At 36.7% G+C, this 23,804-nt stretch overlaps 1 protein-coding gene across 1 annotated transcript in view; it reads right to left on the bottom strand.

The window, feature by feature from the left end:
* Window positions 1–23,408, bottom strand: part of LOC109860295 (octopamine receptor beta-2R-like) — a 34,872-nt gene extending 11,464 nt beyond the window's left edge. The window contains exon 1 of the mRNA XM_020439284.1: window positions 22,610–23,408. The gene's annotated coding sequence lies outside the window, so the exon portion shown is untranslated. The remainder of the gene's footprint in view (window positions 1–22,609) is intronic.
* Between the last annotated feature and the right edge of the window lie 396 nt (window positions 23,409–23,804).

Genomic DNA, 23,804 nt, shown 5'->3' with positions numbered 1-23,804 from the left:
TTCGCCTTGGAATCGTAAGCGGAATATGAAAGAAAAAAAAAAAAAAACCCATAAAAAAAAAAAAAAAAAAAAAAAAAAAAAAAACTGTATGGCGTGTTTCTCACAACGTCAGATTCGCGAGAAGGGCGATTTTCCTCACGCGGAGGTCACATATCGCGATCGCTCTGCGTCAAGGACAACGTGGCACTTGCAACCGCCCCAAGTGACTGTGAGAAATTTTCGACGTTTGGGGTCGACGAAATCGACGACACGACGGGATCCCTTCAATAGATTGCACTCCAGCGGCGATCATTTTCCTTCTCCTCTTTGCGCGTATGCACAAGGATACCTTCGATAGAGAAAATTCTATTCTATTCCCAACGGAGCTCGCTTACACAGTACACATATGAAAAAATTATTGAACGCTTCTCGCGCGCGCCAAAAAAAAAAAAAAAAAAACGGTCACATTTTTCGAGCGAGAAAAATATTTTCCGAGGGGAATTTTAATGATAGCATTATATAAAATATTTGCAGACGAAAGGTAAAGAATTTGTAAAATGTATATCACGTAATTTACAAAACTTGAGCCACACTTTCCGAGATAAAACGCTTTTCGAGTTTAAACTTTCGACTATATTCGCGCTTTTCTCCCTTCTCTTTGTTTTCCGCGAGATCGTGTGATTATGAAAGAATTCATATCGCGACGAGAAACAGCGAGAACATATACGTATACGTATCGACACAAGGTAATAAGACGAGTAAGAAGCAACGCAAAGCATTAAATTGTTCCGGGATTAGCGAGAGTGCTACTGTTACATATGCTCCGTTTGAGATCTCGCTTGTCTATCTGCATATAACAAGCGCAAGCTTTCGTATGTATGTGTGTGCATTCACCTTCTCTATGCGCAACGAGGCGTTCAACGTAAAACTGAGACTCTGTCTCACTATTCTCTCATAACACGCTTCGTGAAAATTAATTAGTCCGCAAGAGCGCGCGTTTGTAATGTTTGTAATAGTTCGGAGAGCTTATACTCAAGTAATTCACGCCGATGTGTCTTTTTCCGTTAAGTTTAACAGCTGCGAGAACAGCTTTCTTTTTTTTTTTTGTTTTTTTTTTTTGCAGCCGTTTATTAGAGAAAATTTATTCAAAAAGTCAACTATTCCTCTCTGTGAAGTTGTGAAAGCGCGGATCGTAAAGTTATACTTTTAAAAAACGTAATTACTCTATAAATAATTCACTTGTCACACAGTTTGATTGTAAAAACAAAAAAGTTATATGCTTGTATGTGTGCTAAATATATATTAATGTAATAATATATATTATTAATAATAACTAATTAATAATAACTATGTTGTGCTAAATATATATATTAATTTTTTTGCACATATAAAATATTATCTTTCTCATACTCGAGTGACGCTACGGCTCGAATGTGATGCCGTGGTGTTCCGAGCAACCTTCAAGCGCATTCGTTCCAAGTTCGCGATAATAACTAACAACTGCAAGCTATCGTTGCAGCGCACCGTATTTATACGATCTCTATCAGCTTTTACTGGCACTTTAATCTGCCACGGCTGTCGTTCTAACACGAAAGCCAGATCTCGGCCGATCATACCGCGCCAAACATCGAAACACACACTGTCGATCTAGCGTAAATTAAATTCACTCGCGCCGCGAAGAGAAATTTTCGAAATACGAATTTTTATTGTCGATTGTGCTATTTTTTTTTTTTTTTTTTCCATCCGGTTGTAGTTCAATTTGATTCGACCAGAAATTTTCGGGTCGTTGCTTTTAAATAATACGTGGCGAAAAAAAGTGAGAGAAAAGTGAATGAAATATCACGGCGAAACGCGCGTGGATTTCGTGTCGAAATATCGTACCCCCGAACACACTGTGAAATAAAAATCAAGCGGTTTAAATAAATAAGAGTTTTTGTTTTGGAAAATTAAAGTCTGGGTTTTTTATTGTTTGTCGAGTGGAACATGTTGTAGAGCGCAATGAAAAATATTGAACGGTTAGGAAGAAAATGAAGAACAACACACACGAGACGTAACTTGAAGATCGAATTCCAGATCCTTGTTATCGTTCTAGTGTTTATTTACATATAAATGAACCAAAAAATAACTTGAAATTCTCATATGTTAATGAATTCCTTGGTATCTTTATCTAATCATCGCTTTCTATGCAAATGTAATATATCTTTGCTTTGTATGTGTGTGCGTGTGTGTTTGTGCGTGATCTTGAAATATGTAATTAAAGCATTCACAGATTGCTTTATTAAGTATCTTGGATATCTCTAGAAAAACTAATAAAAAAAAAAATTAAAGAAAAGACTGAGTTAAACTCTTTAGAAAACATGAGAGCAAGATGTCAACGTCATAATGTAACGAGGTACCGAGAAAAACAATCTAGATTACTTCGAGATTTAACGAACTGAGAACGAGATAAAACCGGAGACACTATATTTTGAAGTTACACTCTGCGAAGAGTGAATAGAATACAAAACCCCGCACAAAAAAAAATTCAAGTTGACATTTATGTCACAAGAAGCAAGAAGATCGTGCGCCGTCCACGTACGGCGTATGAATATTAACATTTAATGAAAGTGCTTGTGCAAGAGCGTGGCTGTAAATAATTATTTGCGTTCCGATGCACAATCTGCAACACCGCGTTCGCGTGTTCGACATGTTTTTATTCGAAAGTCGTTGCCGTCGCCGTTGCCGCCGCCGCCGCTGCTGCATTTTCGTGCCGTGCAAACATTCGCGGCAAAAAAAATTTAACTACTTCCTGCGATACTCGCAAATTGTTCTCGTGTACTCGCGCTCTACGTAAACGCGCCTAAATTAAACGGTTTAAACTGTGTTTCCAGGATGTTCTTTGTTAGCTGTAAATGCATCGTTAAGCCTCTACATTCATACATTCATTCTCTGCACGTATAAGAGCGGCGGTGGCGATTATACGGTTTTGCACAGTGTGACCGTCATATATATATATATTCGATTCCCGCGCGGAACAAAACAAGGTGCACGCTGCCGATAAGAAGAGGTAAGGTAATTTTCAGACACAGCGGTAGTTTTTTCTTCAAAACTCCCGTATCGTCGACATTGATCCAGCCAACCGCGCTGTACTGAATGGAAAAGAGAGAACAAAGTACATAGAAAGATGAAAGTGTTTTTTTTCTTCTTCTTCTTTTCGCAGAATCCGAACATGTGAACATTGGTTCTACGGTCTACAAAGATCGGCATGTTATAATATCTTCCACATTTTTTTTATATCTATCTGGTTACTCGAAATTTTTCATCGGATACTTTGCGTTTAGATTTTGCATATTTTAACGTGTGGTATAGATTTTTTTGCTGATGTGTTGATCGATTTGTATCACTGCACAAAATGCGAAAACTGTCGTCGGCGCGATTAAATATATTGTGTTTACACGATCGCGCGGGTATCTTCTAGCATCTTGACTATTTTCAGTGAATCGATACTTAAAGCGCTGATCAAATCGCAACGATACCATCGCTTTGCGTTACCGTCGTTTCGATCGATAGAACACGTGAGAAGAGCACGTGTCCCGAAGTTATTTTGTTCGGGCTCTTAAAAAGAGGACTTAAGAAACAATAGCGTTCTAAAACCCTTTTATACTTCGACGCTACCTGAATTCGTTGCGAGCGTTCGATCAATTAAGAATTAACCTAGGAATTTACTCGGAGAAATCCGCTAGATCCTTCGTTTAACGCGTGAAATACAGCCAGTGAAATACAGCCAGTGAAATAAAATAGAATTAAAAGAGAATTAAAAAACTTTGAGAGACACAATTGTGCTCGCGTAAACTCGTTCGAAATATATAGCGTTCCGTAAATTCACGTACACACATGCACATGTACATTTAATATTAATTTATTCAATGTTTACATTTAATATAATTACGTTTATTATAAAATTCATGGTATATTTTGTAATTTTTTATCATTTTAAATTATTATTTTCTTTTTATTTAGTAAATATTGAGAAAGGTTTTAGAAAGCAGAAGAAAATTACATGACCGCAAAAAATTGTTACTTCTTTCTGTGTATTTATAAATTCTTAATAAAGCTTATCAAAAAATGTGTCAGAAATTTTTTTAAATAACAAAATAAGCAAAATAAATACATACACACGGAAAGAGACATCCGTTTACTTTATATTTCATACATTACTCTAAATTTTTTTACACTTTTTATTCCCAAAATTAATTATATCCTCTTATATTTTATACTGAGAGAAATTTTCGCTTCATATCTTTTGATTTTTATTTAAAAATCTGATGAAAATATTCAAAACATTTTTAGCTGAATGTGCATGGAAAATTAATTCATGTACTTGGAGATAAAACTTAAAATAAAATAAAGAGCAAGATACTTTTTTGTGAAAAAAAAAAAAAAAAAGTTTTTTTCTTACTTTTTCTCGAGAGATCCGTATATTTCATGCATAATCTTCAGAAGAGATCTTTCACTTAACGTCTAATCCGATACTCTTTTTATAAATAATAAAGTCCGTCGCGACATTGACCTTCGATCAAGCGGTCAGAATTATGCGACACAGTCTGCGAAAAGAGATAGACACGTCGAGAAGAAACGCTGCCAATTCATGCTAAAATCACTTTTAGTCACAGCTTCCGCGGCTGTCGCGTGTCTGATGGCTCGCAGATATACGAGACATTCGTGCGTGTCGCGCGTACGTACTGGATGTAAAATTCGCTTCTGAACGTGCGTTTTCTTCTGCGCCGGTACGCTCGGCGAAAATTTTCCGCGCGACACACATCTCGTGAAATCGCCAGAGTTCGTCGATAAAGCGCGAAACGGCGACCGCGACAAATCGATTGCTCTCGCCCAACACGACGCGAAACTCCGAGGCGTGCCAAAAGTTCGCGCTTCATTGTCCGTTACGCAGTTATCTTCTTTGTTCCACTTTATGTTGCACAATATAACAATGGCCATTGGACATGTTATTGTGCGAGTCCATTTCGTGCTCGAGAACCTATCATTAAACAATGACTCCCGCGGTAAGCGAGGAGTTTATTCAGGACCTCGTTCAACAAAGAGGACCCAAATACGTACATAATAGGACCTTAAGAAATTTCTTCAGCATACAAAAGATAATCATTAGTAAACCTATCAATCATATAAATAAATATATATATATATATATATATATATATATATGTATATATATATAAAAAGATTAAGATCAAAGTCGACTATACACGAACGTCCTGTATGATGTTTACAGCTACGAGGAGACGTGCGTTTGGTGAAAACGTAAGTTTTTTTTTTTTTCAGCAACTGTCATCCGTGAAATTGTTACGAGAAGAGAGTTGCGAGATGTCGCGTGAAAACATGAGACGCGCAATGACGACACGCTCAGTCCGTATGAAAGCTGCTCTTATTGGAAAACTTCTAAATCCTGAAGTTTCGCAGTTACTAAGTTCGCAGGATTGCTTAACGATAGATTGCATTCGCAGTCACGGCGACAATGTCGATCCTCGTCGTCGATGAAGAGAGTTATTGGAGAAACGACTTAATAGGGCGTTCAGCAGAATTTCTTCCGAGTCTTTGCTCCGAAGTTGCCGATCGCGACGAGAGAGTTGCTGCTGCTGCTGCTGCTGCTGCTGCTGCTGCTGCGCTGTCGCCTCTTCGCGCGATTAAGTCGCAACTTGCGCGATTAAATTTCATGGCATTTGACGGTTCAAGGATAATCATCCGGTTGAACTCATTTTATGCAAGAACGTCAGCAGATCCGCCGTCGCGCGACATTGCGCAGCACAAACGGTTTTAATCTCCGTTCTTTATCTTCGCCGAGAAGAGGAAATCGTCACTTCTTCGCGACCGTAGGATTAATAAACTTGATTGCGTTACGCAAGACACATTTGTTGTTTGTGCTTTTGTGCTTATTTTTTTTTTTTTTTTTTATCGGACAAATTTATCGGGTGCTTGCGCGACAAGACACGCTTATTTATTGCGGAAGACAATTCACTTCGCGGAACTTCGAGCGTTTGAAAATAGATGGCCGTCACACACGATGTTATATTGCACCGACAGAAATATTAACAGACAGACATAAGCTTCAACGATTGCACTCGGAGAGTTTTCGATAATTTAGTGATTTCCCTCGTGGCTATATCCGAAAAACTACTCGCGATCTCTCGCGTGCTCTGGTACATATTTTACACATCTCACTAATAACTCATAATTTATGTAATTAACACCGTTTCCCAAACTATATTTTCTTAAACACACACGCGCGTAATTACAAATTTTACATTCAAATAAATACAGAAGAAGCAATATTTGTATGTTTATTTTTAAGTTTCGTTTGTTGTTACATTAATGTTTTCCAGAACAGAAAAATATCAAACACAAATAAACGCACTTTAAAAATAAAATTAAAAAAAAAAAAAAAAAAAAAAAAAAAAAAAAAAAAAAAAACAAAAAAAAAACAAATATTCGCAATAATAAGTTCGCGAACGAATGACCGCTCGACTGTAAAGGTATATATTCAATTAGCGGATATCGATTTACAATTCTTGCGTCGTTATTCTTCTCATGAATTAAATAAAATCCGAGTAAATTTAGTCGAATTTAGAAATAAAACAGTAATTAAATAAATTTCCGTGCGTGTGCAAAGTAGCGTAATAATAATCCGTCAACTAATGGTCGCCGCAGAGCGCGCGTTTTTGCGTCGTGTAAAAATACATATATATATATATATATATATATATATATATTATATATATAATATATATATATACCTTATATTTACAATGTGAAAAGCGTTTCATCAGACGAAATGGCTTCATCGTGCGACGAACATTTCGCAAATTTGTATAATTCAAACGCGTTGAAATTGGAAAATCTGGATACGCGCGCGGCGTCCCTATTCAAGTAGCTGCAATGCAGGTCGTGTTCGTAGGGCAGCGATCGATTTAACGAGCGCCGGTAACGGAGGCACGCGGCGCTTAATACCCTTGAATACAAAATTCGTGAGATGCGACCTTCGTGAGAGAGCGATGCGAGATCTCGAAATAGATAATCGAATACGCCTGTTTATTTTTGGCCGTTCTTCTTCATATAAATAGAATGTCATTACTCGATCCAAGGGAAGCGACACGAGCGAGTGGAGGAAACGTATCGCGGAATAACGCATCGCGATGCATCGCCGCCGACAAGATCCGCCGATGTGTGTGTTCACGGAGATTTCTTTCAGCACGTACACGCTCGTTCATCCCCGGGAAATAATTTTTCTTCATGTCACGGGTAGAGAACAAACGTGTCTCGAATAAACGATCGCACAAATTTGATATTCGGCTTGCGCGACGATCGCACACGAAAGATTGTTAATGAACGTGTGCGGTCGCGAAAGACGATGATGATCGAAAGAAGACGCAGAAGAACGACGTTCTCTCCCCACGAGACGTCAAGATAATGAACGCGTGCAATATTTTCAAACGCTTGCGTGAACATCGAGGCAAGAGAACCTTGAGAGAGTCTCTGCAATTGAATAACGCCGCGTCGGTTACGCAAGCGAAGAGAGACGGTCGCATCGACAAGATTGCACCGAAGTCCGGTGCCGTATATTCTTCGTTCGTGTTTCCACTTGTAGCGGAGCAATGGCCATCTCGAGAGATCGCCGCCTATATGCGCCGCGTTCTTCGTTGAAGCGCTCGAGCGCATCATGTCGTCTTACACGACGCACCGCAATATCCCAACGTGCACATCGGCCATTAAGAAGATGATCTTTAAGCCTCATTAAACTTTCGCAGGACGCATCAATGTTTTTGTTTTTACTTTTGTTAAAGCAATCTTCGACGTAAGTTGAAACCTTTCAGCTTACTCGCGTAAAATCCATATCCACGATGGAAGAGTAAAAATTTTATATTTTTCTAAATTCTCCGTATTGTTTTTTTTTTTTTTTAATGAAAAAGAAAGAGAAGAACAAATGGTCATTAATTGGCAATTTATAGGAACTGATCGACTTTCTACTGATTAAGTAAATGAAAACGGATAATGAAAATTGCACAACGGATTCTCGAAACATATTCGAGCGTGATTCGCCGTGATGCGATTACACATTCCGCCACTGTTGCAAATTACAAAGCCCAATTAATTTTACAATTGTATTACCTGCCACCGTGATGCCGCACTAGTTAACGATGCATAATATGTACGCGCGAACACGACATTAATGCATCATTCTGCATAATTTTGCGAGAATTTTGTTTTTTCAGTTCAAAAATTCGCATTTTTGAATTAAAACAATTTTTTTAAGCCGTTAATTTAATGTCCAACAACAGTGTGAGTGACCGTGATTATAATAACACACTGATGTTGTATTTGCGTTTGACGTTAATTACGATATATTTCATACTTTCTACACTTTGGACGTTTCAAAATACGACGTATTTGATGTACAAGTGCGTAAGTCTGTGTGTCTCTCTGTGTGTGTGTGGGTGTAATGTATATGTGCGTGGATCAGATTTTCTATCGTGACATTTATACACTTTACTAAAATATCACAGGTTCCAGTTCCAAATACTCTCTAGAAAAACATAGCCACTTCGAATGAAACGAGCACAATCATTCCACCGAGTTTCAAGTAAACAGAAATGTAAGTTATGCTTTTTTTTTTATTCATTCCATATATCGATGGACTACATCCGCCTCACTTTAACCTTTTCCATTTTATACGATATCACAAATGTTTGCGAAAAAGAGGATAAATAATAATACGCGAATAAAATAAAACACGTTTGCATGCGTAAAAATTGACGCGGTAATAAAATATAATTGTGGCAAATTATATTATGATTTATTGCAAATTGAAAAAAATATAAACGCACGTTAACAAAGTTTATTAAACTATTATTTTTCATTTGCTTTATTTTTCATTATTTCTTTTTTTATTTGAAAATTTGCGACAAAATATTTTGTGTTACAATATTCTTTACAAAATTGCGTTATATTTATTTATATGTATTTTTTTTTGTAAAGTTGCAGAACATGCAAATAATGATAGAACTTCAATAGTAAATATTATTATTGAACTGCTGCGCTTTAATAAATAAAAAGAGTAACAAAAACAATTCTACTAACAATTTTGATATTTATCAATATATATTGTTCTGTATATTCTACTTGCGCGATCGAGATAATCCTTGAAATTTTCAAGGTGAAAAAGCTCCCTCTCTCTCTCTCTTTTAACATTCTCGCTTGAGTAATTGTACTCCACATCAAGATTCGCGTGCAAACTTAGTGACCTTACTGCTCGCAAGGTGACTTTAGAGCAATCAATGTAATGAGAATAAACGTCCCTCAAACCTCGCGCTGCAACTTTAATCATCTTTCATCAACCTTCAAGATACATTTTAAGAAACTTAATACGGTATCCCGAATGGATACACGCTTACAATACGCGTTGACACGTTGTATTATATATATTCGCGAATGATAACGCACACGTGATAATGCATTCCGCACGCTGTTCGTATATCTGAGCTCATTTGATTAAACTTGCAAGCGGCGGAGCATTATTCCTCGACATGCCGGATAATGGCATACTCTCTCGCCACGTACGTATACGATATTAACGGGGGGGAAATAAACGGCACAAATGCGACACAGCGTAGTCCGCTATTGCTTACAAGGAATTTCGAAATTCACATCAAATCGCACACAACAAGCGCACACGGGCATCCGTAATGCCGAAATAATCTGTATGCGAACATTGTTTAGACGTAGAAGGTATCGAATATGAGAAGGGTCGACGTGTGGAAAATCGTAATCCTCTAACCGCTTTTCGTTTACGCCAATCTATATTTCGCTTTTCCCCCACGAATCATTTATCGAAATTTATTTCTGTGACTATGTGCTTTTGACAGATCTATGTGTATATATCGAATTATATATCTCAACGGAATAACTCTGTCGTGTTATTAAATTTGTATAAGCATCTGCGTGAAACAATCTTTCGGGGTATATAGTTATTTTTCACCGACACTTCTTTTCTCGCGCGCTCGTATGCAGCCACATGTCGACTACGTTGTTTTTCTCGAGTGATTAAATAATATCTTGTTGTGGTGAAAAAATATTTGAGAATGATCGCTTTAGTAGAGAATATTGAACGAGAAATCGAACGAGAAATCGCGCGCAAATCCTAAAGAATTTCTCGTCGAGAACATTAACCAGAGGTGCGCAGTACGGACAGAGCCAAGCGACCTTTGCGGATGTCGAATATCGATTTGACCCTCTAGCGAGCAATGACAAGGGTTTGAGAGGAACGAAAGACTTAAACTTTCGACCGGACGTGAAATCGCACGTGGGGACGAGAATAACGCACACGACGATTCACTGTTCGACCGCAAAAACGGTAATTAACTGTAATGAGCAAATCCCAGATGTTCGTCAGTGACATCCGTATAATGAAGGTTCGAAGAGTAAAAGAGAGAGACAGAGGAGAGAGAGAGAGAGAGAGAGAGAGAGAGAGAAGAGAGAGAGAGAGAGAGGAGAGAGAATGAAATACGGAAGAGCTAAATGCGCCTGCTTGCTTGCGCGAGAATCTCATATCCTGGAAATGTCCGGATATATTTTATGCAAAACCTTATTTGCAATTGTGATTTATATCGCAAATTTTCACAAAGCAAATTTAGAGAACTCGATAAATGAACAGTCTCTCAAATTGGCAAAAAGATTCTATCAGTCATTCGTCGCGAATTATTACATCGGATAAAACTTTTTTGTACAATTAGGTGTAAAAAATATTTTATCCGACATAGACGTCTTTTTTGACATAAGAAAAACAATTAAACAAAAGTGGAGAAAATTTATTCGTTGATTTTGTTCGTTCGCGGGAAACACTTTGCGTGGGTATAGACTTGGTGTCAAGTGTGACCTTCTATTTGATTCGAGTTCAATGAACTTTTTCAGACAAACAATCGTCTTTTCCAAAATGGTCTTTTAGAATTTTTTTCTCTTTTACATTTCTCTTTTATATTTTTCTCTGAGTTTTCTATTAAATATATATTTGACTGCTCGTCTCACACATTACAAATAAATTTTATATCTATCACACCGTGATTTTCTCTTGTATATTGATTTTCAACGCGCATTTTGTACTGGTGCACCAATCACGAGCGCGTGATTAGTGTGTACCAGTGGAATACATTTAACATAAACTTAATACAATTGTTAATGTGATAATCGCAATATTGCAATAGGAGACTGTTATTACATTGATAACAATTTTCGTAATATGAGCAACAACAATAGCTGGAATGACAATGTTTGATTCAGTTAAGGAAGTGGAGCGTAATATCAGTTGGCGCGCGAAGCTTGCTCGCGATAAATCCGAAGCTGGCAAAGCAATATAAATTCTCGGCTAGTTTTCTAGTGGCGCTGAGTGCCATAATAATTGAAGAGCTCGTTGTAAACTCGAAATATATGAGAGTTTTTTCTCTCGAGAATACATTCAAATGTGTATCATATATCTTCATTTTGTAGATTTTTGTGTTTCAAGGTGAAAATTACGTAAATCAACAACCAAAAAAAAAAAAAAAAAACAAAACTCGTAGCGTCGCAGTTTTTATTCGCGCTTTCGAACAACTTTGAGGGAATCTCGTTAGATTTTCGAGGCTTCGACATACGTCGATTCTCTCTCGCGCGAGTGTATCACCAACATTTATTTGTGGGTCGTGCGGTCGACGTAAAATAGTCTCAGCGAAATCCTGACTATAAGCGAACCTATGAAATTTACCATTCGATCAGAACACGCAAATCTGTTTTAATTGAGCAATCAACTCGCGCGGTTAGAGATCCTTCCTCCTTTATCTGTTCAATCTGACGTTAAACTTGGCAGTACCGAAGTGAAGCACAAGTTTGACTGAAATCTAGCAAATGCTCTGAGAGAAATTGGTTGCAAATTTTCAGTGAGAGAGAGAGAGAGAGAGAGAGAGAGAAAGCAAAGACCGCGCAAAAACCGTCACTTTGTAAGGTAACATGAATATATAATAACAGTATAGAGCAAATTAATTCTTGTTTCTGAATTGCTACACATTGTAAACAAGAAGATAATTGATAGACAAAGTAGACAAATTGATTAAATTAAATGTTGAGTTGAACAAACGGATCGCAAACGGATTAGCTCGAAGATTAAATTACTTACTATTGGAACCTTCGATTTTCTCACAGTAACTTTGATCTTTGAAATGAAACTGTATTTAGCCCGTCAAATTCCACATCGAACACACACGACAGAGGAATAACACAAAACTGTGATTTGTGTTTCTCTCCTATCTGAAAGAGCTCCTGCGAAAGAGTGCGCGCGCTTCTCGGCAAAGGTTAAATACTAACATTGCAAATGCATTCACAAGATGTAGTCCCAATGCATAATGTATGGAATGTAATCGTATATGCGAAAGCAAAAACCAAGCTTTGATCCGGGAAGTTAAACATTTTACCTTATTTTCCATTCTTGCGCGAGAAAGTAAAAGACAGTAACAGAGGATACAGGGTTTACTTCGACTTTTATCGCTCAATATCACCGGGTAAGATTACCTCACTCTAACAGCATTTATCGCATTTTGCATTGAACCGTCGTAAAGTGCAAATCTGTTAAATAATACGACCCATCTCTCCCGGCGCATATCTCTTTGCGCAGCCACAGTGACAATAAACATCGAAGAGCAAGTTTTTTCCTGGTTATTTATAAGTCTTTAATAACTATGTTGTTATTTCTGCGAGTTATCGCGCATATATTAGAATTTTCTCGTTACGCTGCTGTATCTTATCGTTTTCAGCAAACGTTTCGGCCTTCGACGGTAAAAGTTATAACCGTCTGGCTCGGCACGTTTTAATATTTAATTTAGAAGCTAATAAATATTTCAAAAAAAAAAAAAAAAAAAAATTCACAAACAATAAAAAATTATCACATATTCCGTATAAAAATTTAAAAAAATATTCAAAATTATTTAAGAAACACGATTGTTTTAAACGTGTGCAAATTTTTCTTTCCTCCGGCTCTTTCGCGGAATCGCGCGAAAGAGCCAAAGCACTCAGGAATCAAGTTTTCTTACATCTGAGAGAATAAAACATTTTGCTTCGACTTCGGTTAATCGAGCGGAACGATTCATTATAACCGAGTCTTACCTCGATAAAGGAAGACTTTAACCAAGACCGCAAATTGCGTTTCTGTTCCTTCCCTCTTTTGACAGCCGGTCATACTTGAGGCATCAATTAATTTGGAGGACGGAAAGGTTCGTACCTTCACAATGGAACTATCGACGTGATATTCCTTGACCTCAATGAGGCGGAAACTTGAAGAGATTAAACCGCTTGATCTCCGACTCCGATTCACCGAGTTCGAGAGAAATAACAGTCACAGTTACACGAAGATTTATACGCTTTCTTGACGCGAGAAGACGAGCGTCTCTCGTCTCAAACAATTTGATTTGAAGTTCTATGTATGTATATAAGGAGGATCTGACTATTCTCCCCTCAAGTGAATAATGGCCAATCGAATAGTCATAGGTCATAATCAGACGAGCCAGTCGCAGCGGCGTAAAGCTCTCTCTCTATCTATTTCTCTCTCTCTCTCTCTCTCTCGCGTGCCTCCCATCTCTCCTCGACTTAAGTTCCGGACGTTAGTGCATAATTCATGGATGGTAATATCCGATTGCTCGTGCGACGTAGATTCGATATATTTAAATCCACCATGCATTCAAGAGTGACACAACTTTTTAATATTAGCATCAAGCGAGACTAAGAAGAAATCGCAGACTGAAAGATACTGCAACGTGTGGCATTATTCATTTTGCCAAATGTCAAAACATTGATCAGTGATCAAATTAAAACTCAATCGTCACACAATATTGTTGTAATAAAATTGATATTGACTATTTCCTAAAATTTTTTAATAGCAATACAAAAAAGAACAAATAAATAATTTTTTTTTTTGTGTATGCTATTTTCTAAAATTAATGACTAAAATTGATAGATATTGCATCTGGTAATAGAGAAATAACGACCATTTTACACTTTGCGAAAAAAAAATATCAGTCGTTCGCGAATTAAACTCAAATAAAAATTAAAAATAAACACGGAACGGCACAATTTTGTAACGACGTCCCGACACCGTGTGCAGGAAGTGGAAATGGGTATAGCGCTATTATGAACGCGCTGCATACTCCAACACAATGCCATTGTTAATTGCCCGACCGTCATTCTCGGTGCTCGACACACGGTGCTCAGATTAATTGCAGGGAATCTGTTACGTGTACATGCATTCGTCAATCGAAATACGTCTCGCAATTACTGCGTGCCAACGACGAACATTACAGTATACGGCAAATATCTCGCAGCCGGTAAATAAAATTCAACGTTCCCCTATAGATCATCTTTCCTCCTTAAATGCGTGGAAAATCCATCTCGCGCGGGAAATCCACACACATAGAAATTCGTATATCCGCTCTTTGTGTGTGTGTGTGTGTATATATATACATAATAAATTAATAGCCAAGATATATATGTATATAGATATATATGTATATATATCTTGGCTATTAATTTATTATATCTAAATTTATGTGCCTTTGAAGCGTAAATTATCATCGAAACGAGATATTCGCACGCTCTCTCGTACAATATTTTCAGCTCTCGATGAAATTTCGTCATTTGGACGTAGGCCACGCATCATTATAATGTCCGCGTGTGTCCGTAAACGTTGTGACCGAACTTTAATACGATTTTGGCAGCGGTTGCGCGCAGAAAATTGTCACATTTTAAAATAGACGTGGAAAATCTTCCATACTCTTTATAACGTATTGGCGGCTAATAAATTATTATAGTCACTCCTTGTTTTCGCTCGTTTATACACGCGCGCGCTTCGTTTCTCTTACCAAAGTTCATCAAAGGTGTTGCGCTTCTTGTTGTATCATTAGTCTTCGGACGTAAATCGTGCAACAAAAAAAACTTTTAACGTAATGACAGACGTCGTAACGTTTCATTAAAAAGTCATTTATCCGCGCGGCAGATCTCACACAAGCGCCAATCAAGCAAAACCCGCGTGCGTACGTCCAATAAGAATATCGCAATTTGTAGCTACATGCATCGATAAGAAATTTCGAATAGAACGGGTCCTGATTTGCAAGACATGCGACTGTTTATTAGCGTTGTCAAGGCAAGGTTAAGCACATTATTTCCCGCGACATTGTGCGGCATACTTAAGTGCAGGTTACGCTTCGCGGCGGATAATTCTGCCGGTTGGGCCGACAACGCGCATATGAAATGCAAAACGCAAAGTCGTGTTAGAAGCCGACTTATGCGATCGCTCGTAGACACACAAGTAACGAATTACCATATCTCGCCTCGCTATGCTAAAATAATCGTGTTTTGCTGTCGCTTGTTATCGCTGCATAATTCACCGGCAGTCGTTACAAATTTGTTTTTTAAACTGTCATCGTATCCGATGAGCATTTCTGTGGGAATGTTCAACGCGGGATCGGCCAATTGTTCACGCGATATTTTAAATTCGCGGAGCTTTAAATTTATCGCGTTGTAGAAGAAAGTTTACAAAACTTTCTCAATCATTCAAAACATCTAAAAAAAAAAGTCTTAAATTGAGAGAAAAAAAACACTTATAATGATCATGTTTCCTGGTGGCGTATATTTTTGATAAAAAACAAGAAGGTAGACAGATGAGACATGTTATACGTACGAAATATACAGTCACACGTAAAAAAAAAAATTGCGATCGTATACGATGCAAAGTTTGTTAGACATCCCGTGCTGAGTAATTACGTTACAATATTTCTTTTTTCTCTATTTTCAAAGAGAAAAAGCTCCCGACATATTCGCCAAAACTACGAGCAACAAATAAAATCGCCCGCTACAAACATGTATACAAGCTACACATTGAAATTAAAATAAAATAAAAAAAAAAATTTATTTTCCACGAATGTAATACGGATGTATAATAAATGTAATCTGTGAGCGATATAGACGCATATAATGTAATGTATTTGCCAAAACTTTTTTGTGTAAAAAAAAGACTATGTGAACAATGTAAATTGCAGTGCGATGCGAATAGCGACATACTTTTCTGAACATTTTCATAATTATCATTGCGGGAATTCCAGAAGAATAGTTGTAACGAACCGTTAACATAAACTGCATGAGAGAAAGAGAGAGAGAGAGAGAAAGAAAGTGCTCCATTAATAAACATTATGTAATCTTTTCAAAATAAGTACAGTACTATTTTTTTAAACTACCTCATTTTAGGAATTTGCGTATTAAGCGAATAACGATAGAAAATGTCGGATGATTCTTCATTTTATGATCAAATAAAACATTAAAAGAGTAATTTTTCAAGCTGTCCAACACAGAGATCTCGTTATCTCTCAGAAAATGTATAATTAAACAGTATTTGATACCTGTCTGCCCCAACACAATTCTTTCAGCTTCTCCAATTTTAAAATTTTATACATTAAATATTTTTCTTGTATTATTGTATTGTTATCTTGCTTTTGAGATGTGTAATTTGTTGGAAATTATATAATTTTATCTGTTAAATATAACACACACACACACACACACACACACAGTAGAGCAAATCACGTATATATACCTATGTAGTCGCTTTTAGTTTCAGCCAAAAGAGAGAGAGAAAAAGAGAAAGAAAGAAAGAGAGAGAGAGAGAGAGAGAGAGAGAAAGCATTGCAAAAGTCGCGAGACAATAATCCGCCGTCGCGTCGTATTATTCGAGGATCCTTTTGCCAAAAGGCACATTCCTGTTCGTAATCCCCCGGTCTGATCTGCAGCACACGAAGACGACCGTAATAACGCCATCAGAAGTCTCATAGAATCTGATGAAATTGAATTTCATGTCGTAGAAAGTGACGAGCCACAAGAGGGCCATTTTTTCCTTGAGAGTCTGACGCGGGAAATCAGCGACGACGAGGAGGAGAGCGCGAACCGATGAAAGGGGGAATGGAACTGGAGCCGATGCACGAATAAATTTTCCAGCTGCGCGGTATCCTCGCGAGAGATGGAAGAAGGGCAGAGATGCGGGATAGAGATGAAAAGAAAAAAAAAACCGTATGTAACGTACGACACAACGACTGACTCGCAGGTATTTCTCGAAGAGCAATGGCTTTCGCGCGATTATACATATATATGTACACCATACAGAAATATAACGTGTATGTATATGTATATAACTCCTATGTAAGTACGCACGTGTCTCTTGACACATATGCAATAGCAAAGATGCGCTATGCTTCCTCTTGATGTTTTTTGAAAATATTATTGCAACGCCGATTATAATTTCTGTGTGTTTTACGCATGATTATGATTTTTCTGAAATCCAAAATTTGATATTTTGTTTGCACGATGTGTTTTGCAATGTTTTGTGTGTGTAAAAACAAAATATTTTGCTGACCTATCATATTCTTCCTATACACTTCCTCCACTAATACCCCCTTTACCCGTATTTCCTCTGTGTCCACTGATCAGTAAACCCAGCGCTTATAATAAAGAGGCATCTATGTTAAACGAGTACCTCCAGTATCAGGCTGCAGTATCGTAACTCCGATAAAGTGAACTGAAATTTCATACTCACGAAACACACCGGTATTAAAATCACACATAAATGCGAATTTAAATGCAAAATTGTTGACAAAAACAGTCGCACGATTTGTTTGGTCTTTTCTGAGAAGACTCTTTTCTTCTTTTTTTTTTTTTTTTATGTTGTTCTCTATTATTAAAATAATTCGAATAATGGATGATTCTTTTGCAATATATATCGATTTCTGACGGCGCAACGATGTATCTGAGACACTACAAAAAGAAGATAAGAGCTTTTTTTTCGATTGAACTAGTGAGTCGTGACGTAACGATAGAAATACACAATCACACCTCGCCGAGCAGAAAACCAATAACGAACGATTTTTACCGCAGAGATTTCATAAACAATGGATTGCTGCTCTTTGTTATCGCCTGGCGCAGTGTCGATAAAGTTCATCGCGTAGAGTCTATCGACCCCCCCCTCGTGCCAGCAAAAATGAGAGAGATAATTTAAGTCATTTCGGCTTAGAATATATATAAATTTATATATTGTTGCACCTCTTTGTTACAATAATATAGTATAGATCAGATTTATATCTACACCACTGACAAATAATTTGTTCAAAGTTTTTTTATTAAATGTTAGTATTGACGTAACTTGCGTGAAGCGCGCACGAGAGTTCCCGCTAATTAAAAATTAAAAGTTTGACATTAAATATGATATTAATTGAGCGTGAAAAATAAAGCGAGAAAAATAGTAGATACGAGAGAGAAATGTAGGTACGTAAAAAGAACAAAAGCAGTTAATACTTTTATATTTTTTATTTAGAACTAATGCAACGTGGTTTTGCATTTATATCTACGTAAAAGCACACATATACATGTTAATCCATAAAAATCGAGAGATAGTCGCAATGTATCGAAAGCACTGCTGCTTTTTTTATATTGTTACACGTAGAAGAAAATAGACGCAAAATATCGAAGTTATTATTTATTTTTTTTTTTTATGTTATTTTTTTCTCTTTAAATTCATCGTTGCGAAACACAACAAAAAATCTTCGATAACCATTAGGTCGTCTTTCGTTTTTAAATACATCTCTAAACGGATTTGAAAAGAGAAATCCTGATTCGATAAAATTGCTGAAATACAAATATATTTATCAGAAAGATCTCAAAAGATCAACAACAGTTATTGCGTTTAAAATATGATACATGAACTCTCTCGCCATGTAGTTGAAAATTATTAAATTATTTGTTCGAATATATGTAAACTCTGATGATCATTGTTTACGTCAATAAACATGGTTCAATTATTGCAATACGCATAATAACTAATCAAATTAATGCTTTATTAAGTACTCGATAGCGATAGTCGCAATGATACGTTTGTTATTGTTGTATATCATACTTGTATATATTACAAAAAATATATATACATATATATGAGAATATGTTACACACACAGACACACGCAAAATTATTGAATTCTGCATAACATAGATAAATACTCGGCATAACACGAATGTATATATGATATTTTTATATAGTTAATAGCAACTCTCTTCTCACGTATTATTGAATAGTAAATCGAATATATCGTAATATTGCAAATTGATTAAGTGCGCTAACCAATAAGAGGTTAAATTGAATGTGTGTTTCGCTGCATATATATACTATACATACATGACTTTCTAATGGTCGTGCTTTCCACTAAAGCATTCCACTCAAACGCAATATCATGCTGCTTTGTACCCCCTTACACTCGTCGGTAATTACATTCCCCGTAAGTTCCGACATGGATAGTAGAGAGAGAAGGGAGGGGGAGAGAGAGAAAGAGATAGAGAAAGAGAGAGAGAGAGAGAGAGAGAGAGAGAGAGAGAGAGAGAACACATACAAAGTTTTGTACATGTATATACGAGTTATCACAAACAGATATTAACCTTTTTTTTTAATTAGTCTTTACTTTGCGGCAATTGCAGTAATGGAAAATTTGATGGAAATTTTTAAGGTTCCCTAAATAAATATTGCGAGATTTGTTAAATTACATTAGGAAACTTTGCAATTGCGTACGATTTAAAAAAAGAAAAACAGTTTTGGTGAAAATATTTGTTGAAAAAAATTGCGACTAAAATAGAAAACCTGCGTAAAAAAGCATTTTCAGCGTGAGAATGAGAATTACATTTGTATGCGGTGTATATTGATAGTGATGCAGCTGGGATTTTGTTTTGGCAAGATGCACCAGAATCAAGGCGAAGAAGCGCGAGAGATGTGTCGTCATTACATTATTGTTATTTTAAGCTTTGTCACGCGTAATATTTACATTGGTATTTATCTGCGAACTGATTTATCTGCCACGTGCGGACTAGTGACATCAATATATATAGATAGATAATTTAGATAATATAGATATTAATTGGTTCTTGAATTATTAAACGCGCGCGATATTCGCACGTGATAAGTGTAAATAATGTGGAATCCCGAATTTTATCGCGAGCAAATCTTGACAAGAGAATTCAAGGACTTAATTTTGTTAAGCTTCCGTCAACTACTTTCGAGAGGCAAAAGTTATTTCGATATATATTTACGGGACAAGGTTTGAGTTTCCAAACATCGAAGGCTGTGTGTACGAACGTGTGTGTATTTATAAACCGCCCTCGTATTAAATTCATGCAAAAACAAAAGCCTTGACGCTGAGATATTAATTGGTCACATGTCTCTCGGCTGTGTGCAATCAATTAAATTACAATTTAAAAAGAAATAATCATTTTATTATATATATATATTGAAGCGATTGAAACTTTTCCAATATGTTTGTTCTTTTTCTTGAGAAAAAATTTATCTCAGAGAAAAGTTCTCTTTGTTAAAGAGTCCTAACTTTTTCTATTGTGATATTAATGAGTTTCTTAGTCGTCAAATTTATTGTCTTTTCTCAGTATTGCTTTTTTGTAGATAGTTTTGGATCTCCAATGATCTATATATTCCAGCAATAGAACGGACATTAAATAAATTAGGCCGAGTATATTTGTTGTGTGTGTTAACAGCAGAAGTTTGACTCGAGTAATTAAGTTTTTTTTATTCAAACTTACAAACTTATTCAGATGATAAGCTGAATAAGTTTGCGTGAATAATTATGTAAAGTATATTCTCAAGTAACACTCCTTTGCTTTTTATCACAATTTTTTTCTCCTAGAAAATTGCAGCAAATGTTAATTATTGAAGCAATTGTGAATGATCGCGCCAGTTTCTCGATTCTCACAAGTTCGGAAACTATAATTAATTAGACTGCGTTAGAAAAAGGATCTTTTTCAATTATTTACAACATTTACGGCTGTTCGATTATCTTAAATTAATTGGAACAGTTGCGCGACCATGTTTCTTCTTTAAAATTTGCGTTAATTAATTAACTGCGCGTTGACGAGTACGTAATTTATTGGAAATCGCTTTGCACCGTCACGATTCTACGTTATCTATCACTTTATGACTGGCACAATTATTTTGCGATAATGATTGAAACTTCGAAACTTGCGGTATATAATTATTAGTTATTTATTGTGGTAAAAAAAACCACGTTTTATTATTTCTTTTTTATAATTGTTACTTTTGTATCAATTTTACGTAAGTACGTTATTTGTTTGGCAACATATTAAGTATTATATAAATTTGTAGCATACGATTTTTTTTTTTAATACAATATATAACGTATACATTGTCTTATGTAACTTCTTAGTCACAAATTATTAGCAAGTTTCCAATATACAAGCTAATTTGTTAGTCACATTTATTAATAATAATATTATTATCTGAACATAATGCGTAAATTATTATTAGTTCTGAAAGCTTCTCAGAAACACAAACACAAACACGACCGAACGTACATCGTTGTTGTAATTGATTCGCGACAGGTGTTTGCTGTTTTGAAATTGCACTAGTAAACATACTTGATGCATATTCGTATGACAAAATGCTGTGAAAATAAAGCTACGCAAAATACGACTACATCAAGCGTATCGACAAAAGAGTAAATAGAATTACAATTGGACAGACACCTTTTAGCGTGAGAACGTCGTAATAGAATTTACAATTTGACAGATCGTTTGATCGTGAGAGAACTTTTGCACGCACAACAAAAATATATGTAGCAATAAGAAAATCGTGCTTCTGATTTTTCATTATCATTCTAGTTTGTTATTGTATAAATTCCGCGGTTTGTGTTCATTTCAATAAAAACGTACGAATGCAATCGTCTTGAACGATTTTTTAAATGGCTACCAAAATCGCGTAGTACACGTTCGACGGTACCGCATCGAAAGCCGCAAACGAAATGTGGCGCAGGCGCAATTCGAACCCCAAATAGCCGCAAATACTTATTTCTCTTGTCACGCAAAGCAATACCGTGCGACACGATAGGATCTCATTTGCTAAATATAATTTTCTCGCTTCGCGTATGCGACCTCGCTAAGCTAGTAAACAAAATCAGTTTGTCGACACGACATGGAACTAACGTGCAGATGTACATCGTGAAAATCTGCTAATATTTTGCGATACGAGCCTCACTTATATATCTTTAAAGTAAATCTATGATCGATAATTGCACATATTTGCGTACACGAAGTTTCGTCACTTCGAATCAACAATTTTCACAAAGTTTTCCGTCAATGATATTTTAAAATTGATGTAATATCACATTTCGTTTAAACACTTCAAATATATTGAAATTAAACATTCCCGCAGCTTCGACTTCAAATTAATTAAAATGTACTTAAAATTAATATATTAATAATAATAATGTAAATTTTGCAATTCCATTAATTAATAACAAAATTCCCTATTGATTTTATTTCTTGCACAGTGTTTAATTTCGGATTAAAATTATTAAAATGTACGCGACATATATATTTAAGCTCCGCTGTGTGACAATAAATTTATATAGAACCTTGTTTATTTTCAATTATTAAATATTATTTATCCTTTTTGAATCCTTGTTTTTGTTTTTCAATGCAAGACAACGTAGTCACACATAATATCGCATAGGAAAACTCACACGTAGCTCGGTTCTCCACACGCGATCCTTTGTATCGCTATAGTCCCTCGCAATTTCCAGCACGATTGCTGCTGTCAAGTGCGAAGAGCCATCACGCTCTCAAAGCTTGCACTCGTATTTCTCGTCACTCGCGCACGTGTACCGTAAACGTTATCACTGAATCACGGTGTTATCGCGACACGTCGCTCACCGAATCGCATATCAATACCGTACACTTTTTCACTCATGTGAAAACGAGTAATGGTCCAGTCCTGGATCTCGCAACCCTCGAACACAACATCCCCGGATACTTCGATTTTCGAGAACGCTGTCGATTCTCGCATTGCTTCAAGTGTCCCTGGATAATCCCTGGAGGATCACTCGAATCCGATGATTCCGTCTTTAGTCGTCTTTGATCAGGCAAATGGAAATTGATGTGATCGAAAGCACTCGTGTCCACATCCGAGGCAAACGAAGCAGCGGTCGCCAATCGCGCATTCTAACTTCCTAACGTTCTTCTTCCTTTTTTTATAGCAACGATCCCGGATCCCACATGGGTACACATTTGTGCCGCGATTTCGTTCACCTCGCACGTTTGTCCGCGCGTAAACGCCTGGACCCGTTGGGATTCATCACGAGCGGCGACGTGAGAAATTGGAAAGATCCGCTGCGTTGCCCGGCACAAGCCGGCGCAAGCTCCGAACCCGAAGCTTCGACTCCCAAAGTCGATTTCGCGAGCGCGCGGAAACATTCGTTCCTCTCTCCCTCCTTTCTGCCTTCTCTCCCTCTCTTTCTTTTTCCTCTCGTTTTTCCTGCCCTTTTCTTTTCACGAGTTTATTTTTTTTTTTTTTCTTACTTTCTTTCCTGCGAAGAAAAATGCAAAACAAACTTTGACTCGCACAAGTTTGCTTTCTTCTCGAACAAGAAATTTCGATTGCTCCCTTGTCAAACTGTCTTATCTTAAAGAATGGATACAGTCCAAACGGTAAGTGTGAGATGACATTGGAAGAAAAGGGAAAAGAAACGAGATACTAAAAAGAAGGAGTGGGAGGGTAATGGTGCGTGATGGAGAGAGAGGGAGATAGTTAAACAAGAGCGGGAGTTGGAAAGTGTGAGGGGGAAGGAAAAGCAGGAACGAACGAAGAAAAGAGGCAGTTTGAAGCACACGCGTATACCCGAACAAAGCTCGCAGCGTGGCGGGTCGACCGCGACTGAA

Source organism: Pseudomyrmex gracilis, unplaced genomic scaffold (assembly GCF_002006095.1).
Source record: "Pseudomyrmex gracilis isolate BER0280 unplaced genomic scaffold, ASM200609v1 scaffold_360, whole genome shotgun sequence".
Taxonomy (NCBI): Eukaryota; Metazoa; Arthropoda; class Insecta; order Hymenoptera; family Formicidae; genus Pseudomyrmex; species Pseudomyrmex gracilis.
Note: the sequence above shows the minus strand (reverse complement) of the source record. Positions and strands in the feature narration are given on the sequence as shown.